A 6,465-nucleotide genomic window follows, 5' to 3' on the forward strand; every position below is an offset into this window, starting at 1 on the left:
AAAGCTACACCCTCAGAATCCTACTACTTGGCCTGTTGTCCTACTGTTAAATATAAGAGATGCTGTCAATGCATTTTGATTATAGGGAATGAGAATGGCTTAAAAAAAAGAGGCATTGAAAGACTGCCCCCAAGCTCACTGGAGCCCCTCTTTGTATGCTGTGCTAGTGCCCTTTCCCAAAGTGCCACTGCTCCATGTTTGTCTGACCTGGGTGACCTTAAGGCTAGGTCTTAAGCTGAGTATTTCTTTGCTCGTGGCATCCTCCCTTTCAGTGTGAATGCACAACACTAATCCCCTTCTCCTCCTCCACGCAGCCACAGCATGAAGGAATATCCCAGATTCATCTCCTAATTTAAATCTGAAATGAAACCCCATCACAACACATGGAGCATACTGTAATTCATTGATTGTGCTGGCTCCATTCCAGCAGTCTGACTAATTGCATTCTGCCTGCACACAAAAAAAAAAAAGAAAGGGGAGGGGGGGAAGAAAGAAAAATAATTAAAAAAATCTCCTTGCTCATGGCTTTTTGGAGAGTTTGCTGGCTTGAATCCTTGTGCACTCTCTGCAGCCTGACAGCACATTTTTGATGCTAATGGAAAGCTGCTTGAAATGACTAAGCATCTCTCCTTGCTGAAAGAAAAGCCACCGGGCTTGCTAAGCAGCTCCAGCGTAGCGCTCTGCGGTAGGTGAGGAGTGTGTCCTGCTTCAGCAGTGGTGCACACATGCTCTGTGGGGCTAGTGCTCTGGAGATGAACACAAAAGCCTGCACAAACCTCAGGCTCATCTTCCTCCAGCAGGTTTTTATGCTGTCGTGCTTGCCTCAGGGCCATCCCAGTGCTGAGCCTGCCAACAGCTGGAAGTTTGTTGCTCCGAGAGTTGCTTGTCATGTGGGTCTGGTTAAAGGAGATAAGAGGACTGCGTGTTTCAGTCTTGAGAATCACAAGGAGCCATCATGGAGTAACAGCTAACATACCTAAGTTAGTCCTCTGGTGCTGAAAGCAGACCTTGGTGTCTATCAAGAGGAGGGAGTCTCTCTTTTTCCAAGGAGTCCCACGGCAAACACAAGGGGGGATGGGTTGTAGTGTTGCAGTGCAAGGGCTAACCTGATGCTCCACCAGCCCAACAGTGAGGGGACAAGAAACACAAGACTCAGGGTTGAGATAGAGAGAAGAATAGTGAGATACTGGAGTTATTTCCCAAGGCAAGTAAAGCACTCCTCTGCATTGAACAGTTTTAAGACTCGGCTTGTAAGGCTGCTGGGCCATCTCACTTCAACTATGGTCTAGAAAGATTGGGCCAGATGATCCTTGGGGTGCCTTCCAACCTGGCATTCTGTGACCTGCCTGCCCTGAAGGGCACTCTGCTGTGGTGGTGTTGAACAGCAGAGGGATGGGGAGCAGGAGAGTGGTGAGTGTTCATCTAGAAGTAGCAGCAGCAGACTAAGTTGCAGTATTTGGTTTTGCATGCTCAAGACAAAGTGGGAGTTCATATGAGATTTAATTCGTGGGGACCAAGAAGGAAATCAAACCACTGAGCTACAAAGCTACGAAACTTTGCTCTGTAGTTTCCCACACAAGGCAAGTCAGGGAGAGGAGCACATCCTCTAGAGCTCCAAATTGCTGTACCGGCTCTGTGTGCTTTGATAAGTGCTGCAGTTCTGCTTCCACAAAGTCTGTTCTCTGTATGTGACATAGCCTCTCACTGTGCCAAACTTCCAGCATCACTCTGCATGTCAATGTCACATTTCATAGAATCATAAAAATGCCTGGTTGGAAAAGACCTTGAGATCATCAAGTCCAACCACAACCTAACATTTCCTTGTGCACATCTGTTGGACCATGTCCCTAAACTCCTCATTCAGGTATCTTTTAAACACCTTCAGGGATGGTGACTCCACCACCTCCCTGGGCAGCCTGTTCCAGTGCCTGATAACCCTTTTGGCGAAGACATTTTTCCTAGTATCTAATCTTAGCCTCCCTTGGTGCAACTTGAATTTCTCCTGGTCAGCTTGGTAGTACCTAGCTGTACCTGTTACAGAGCTGTCTTGACCCAAGAGTTTGGCAAGGAAAACTTTTCCAATCTCTGAAAACTTTTTCAGAGAAGAAAAGCCACAGGAGCTTTGACTTTGTGGTGTCTGCACCTATCTGACTGCCTTGCTGCTGAGCCTTCTTGGTAGATATGTAAGGACTGTGCTCCCTTGTGGGGTGTTGTGTTTTTTTTGGTTTTGTGGGGTTTTTTTTCTTGGTTCTTCTAAATCTATTTGAAGAAGTTGTGGCCTGGAGGGGCAGCTACTGAGAAACTGTGAGGAGGCTGTGAGTGATCATTCTGGAGTTTCCTGAGCAGCACTAGATGTCTTTAATGCTGTTTCAAGAGCTGTCTGTAATTAGTGGCTATCCAAAATGGAATAGATGGAGTTAATGAAGTGCAGGATTAGGTCCTTAATCTGCACCAGGATTGCTAGAAATGTAGGGTTTCTTTGGGTCACATGCTAGAAAAGGCAGCAAAGGACAAACATGAGGATTTTCACCTCTCAGAAGTCTGCTCTTAACCATGCTTCCCTGGCTTCCTTTCAGATGATGCAGTGAACCTGAGGATCAGGTGATGACTGAGAAAAATGGTCCCATTCTCCTGGATGTGAAGAGCTCAGGTGCTGGTAAAACTGTTGGTTAGGGTTTTTTTGTCATGTTATGATTCCAGAGCTAGGCTTAGACTTCCAGAGACTCAGGTTTGTTAACTCTTGGCTTGATGTTCTCACACACATGGTGTCTTGCCTGGCCATGGCCAACCTGTGCAGAAGAGCTGTGTCAGTGAAAGGTCCATTGAGTTCTGCATTCCTCTGCAAAGCAGAATTAGCCTTGAGGGTCTTGGTGCTCCCAGGCTGAGCCCTGAGAAGCTGAGTTAAAGAAGCAGTTGTCCTGACTTCCTTGAGAGGAACTGCATGGTGATTTGAAAACTAAGATGTTAAAGGGGGTTGCCCAAACTGAGTCTCTACTAGCTGACTTTTGAACTGTGGTTGGGTTTTTTCCCGGCCATTTCAGCACATAGCTACTTTTTTCTTTATGCAATGAAACTGGGCTTTAGGATTCTTTTTTTTTTCCCAGGCTCCTACTTGAAATCACTGTCTAAGATGTGGGTGTGACACAGGGATGGCAAAAGGTGACCAGGGTGCATCTGCTGGTGTTGGAGCCATCTGCCTTCATCAGAGAGAAGGTGAAGTGCTTGCTAGGTCAGGACGGTGATGGGGAGAATATTGCTGCCTGGAACAGCAGTGACCTCTTGTGGGTAGTGAGGATGGCTGATTAGGCTGGCAGTTGGCACTTGGAGTCGGATTATTCCCTTGTAGTTATGTCAGTGTGATGAAAGTGATGAAGCAAGCTCAGATTCTCTTGGCTGAGTACTGGAAATAAACAGCTATAAATGCTGCTGAGTCTTTTCTTCCTCACATGTGTGCCCTGAGGCTGTCCTGTGAAACAGTCTCTGAACTGTTCAGGAGCAGTCCAGACTCCTCTCCCCCTGCTGAACTCAGAGCTGACCTTTGAGCATATCAGAGGAGTCCAACAGAGTGGGACCAGAACTTCTGCTTGTGTCCCTTGTCCATGAAGTGTCGTCTTCTCTGATAAAAGCTGTCTCGCTGATCTGGCTCAACATCAGGAGACTAACATGGTTCTGTGCAAGCAGGCATTGTCTGTGATACACAGAGGTACTGGGGGAGGGCTCAGCCCCTCATGTGCACTTAAAAAACCCCAACCCTAAGGCGTGTAACCAAGTTCCCCATGAACAGAGAACTGTGTCTTAGCCCAGCTTCTCAGCCAGCTGCAAAAGCAAAGTGAAAACTTCTTGTTCAAGCCATTTATTTATTTAAAGGTTATGTCAGGACAGCCCATTTCATGCTTAGTGGAGGTGAATTTACGTAGTTGCAGCTCAGCTGATGCTCTATGAGATGCAGGGTGTACCCTGCATGTCAGAAGGCTCTTATGGTAGTCAGTGAGATGAATTCAAGTCAGGAAAAAGGACTTTGTCTTCCCTCCCAATGCCAGGTTGCTTCATCTCCTGCTTTAAGGAGGTGAAGAGGTGCTTCACATCTGAAGGTGAAAAGAAATTCTCAAAGGAGAATGTTCATTGTCTATGCTGTTGTATGACAAGCTAGCTGTTTAGATTGTTACTTCTCTCTACTCTGATACAAGAAGCACTGCCTTTGAGTTATCATGTATCTTGAGGCAGCTTCCAAGTGTTTCTGTTCTCTGGACAACTGCAGATTCCATGGGCCTGAAGGCAGGAATGTGTATCTGGGCAGAGGCAGCTGCACTGCTGCCTTGCAGTGAGGAGGAAATGGTATCAAGATGCCACAGAGATGCTGGGTGGTGGATGACTTTCACATGGAGATGTCAAGAAAACACAAGTGGGAATCTTTAGAAAGAAGGTTTCTGCCTCTTATTACTCAGTTTTGAAGCACTAGCTCTTCATCCATGGTCCTTCCCTTGAGTGATGAGTCTGTGAATTTACCATATCCCTATTTTTAGCAAATGGGGAGAGATCCAGCAGAAGACCCTCTCCCTCTTTCGTTTCTTTCTCCTTGCTAAGGGAAGGAGTCATCTCTCGGTGAATCAAGACAAAACCAGAAGTTCATTTTCACTGACTTATGGTTGTGATGCAGATATTCCCTTCCCTCCAGTTCTGAAGATTTAGCTTGACAGGTTATCATATGTTGTAGAAATAAACAACTGTCTTGCAAGACTTACTAAACTGCGTTGTAGAGCTACATCCATCACCCCAAAACATAAACAACACTCAGAAACCAGGGGCTTTGATGTCTGTGATAGGAAGATGAGTGTTTTATGCTATAAAAGTAGGGAAATGGAAACAAGAACAAAGAAGCAGCCAGGGATGTGTAAGAGCAACAACTGGCACACAGCCTTGACAGAGCTTTACTCATAGCTTAGTTTGGGGGTGTGTGTCAGGTAGTAGCTAAAGTCTGGAATAATGATTGATTAGGATACTATAGCCAAGAGTATAACCATCATAGAATGGGAGAAGACCTCTAAAATCATCCAGTCCAACCATCAACACCACCCTGCCCACTGAACCATATCCTGAAGTGCCATGGCTACAGGTTTTTGGAACACCACCAGACATGGTGACTCCACTACCTCCCTGGGTAGCCTGTTCCACTGCCTGACCAAAAGTGCAAACATCAAATGAATTGCAGGTTCTTAAGATATTTGTCAGGTGTGTTTTCTGGGGTGTGTAAGATGGCTCTGGGGTGCCGAGAGAAGCCTGGGAGAGGAATAAGGGAACTGGTTTTACAGGTTCAAATAAACCTTGTTAAAAACTGGGTAGGTAGCTGAGAAATGATTAAGCTGTTTGAGACAACAAGGCTCCTGAAACAATAACCATCTCCTTGGGAAATCAGACACATCCCTCTCCACATCAAAGATGAGGTGTGAGTTGTCTGTGTGGAAGCCAATCAGGTAAGGTAGAAGCAAACAAGGATGTGCTTTCAACTTGTAACTTCTTTGCAGGAGCTGGGTGGAAAAAGCACTTTCGTCCTACAGCAATGCAGGATCAGTTTTAATATGGCAGTGAATGCTCTCTTGTGTCTGCTCCTGGCTTTATGCTCCACAGGGCACAGGATGCTATAGGAGTCAGCTCTCAGCTGCAGTTGTGGAAGGGAAAGCTAAGGGTGGGGGCAGCTCAGGAGGGAAAGGAAAACCTGATAACCTGACTGACAACCTCTGATTTCAATGTCTGAGCATGTGTGGGTCACACTGTGCCTGTGGGTGTTCTGAGAAGTAGAATCATAGAGTCCTAGAATGGCTTAGGTTGGAAGGGACCTCAGAGATGACCTACTCCAGCCTCCTTGCCGTGGGCAGAGACATGTTTACAGCTAGACAGCTCTGGATATCTGTCTATAAAGGGTGTGTGTTTGTGTGTGTTTATAGGGCAGAGAGCTGTGTGCTCTGCTTGGGGAGCAAGTGTATCAAGGGTGACTTGGGAGGCGGCAGTTTAAAAAGCGTTTCGTTCTGAACCGGTTCCCTCTGTCACATCTCACCGCCCGGTCACGGCGCGGGGCTTCAGTTTGATTTAAAGAAAAGAGAAGGTGGATTTGAGAACAGGGCAGGTTTGGTGTTAGTGCCATGAGTCGTTCAAATATCAACCTCCTGGCGGGATTTCCCTCGGGAAGCACCCCGGAGTCAGCGGCGGGGTGCAGGGACTGGGGGGGCGGCATCGCGACGGGGCGGGGCAGCCGGGGCCGGGCTCGGGTGTCGGGCGGGGCTGGGCCAAGCTCCCTGCGGCGTCCCGGGGCGTTCTCCGATCCCCTAGGCTGCCGGGCCGGCTCCCGGAGCTCTGTCGCTTCTTTTCTTGCCGCTCTCATCCCCTCTCGCCGCGCTCTAGCCAGGGCTCCCGTCCCGCCCTGTCCTAGCCGGTCGCCTCCCCTCCCCCGGCTTTCCTCCGGCTGCTCGT

This window comes from Dryobates pubescens, chromosome 33, assembly GCF_014839835.1.
Source record: "Dryobates pubescens isolate bDryPub1 chromosome 33, bDryPub1.pri, whole genome shotgun sequence".
NCBI classification, from domain to species: Eukaryota; Metazoa; Chordata; class Aves; order Piciformes; family Picidae; genus Dryobates; species Dryobates pubescens.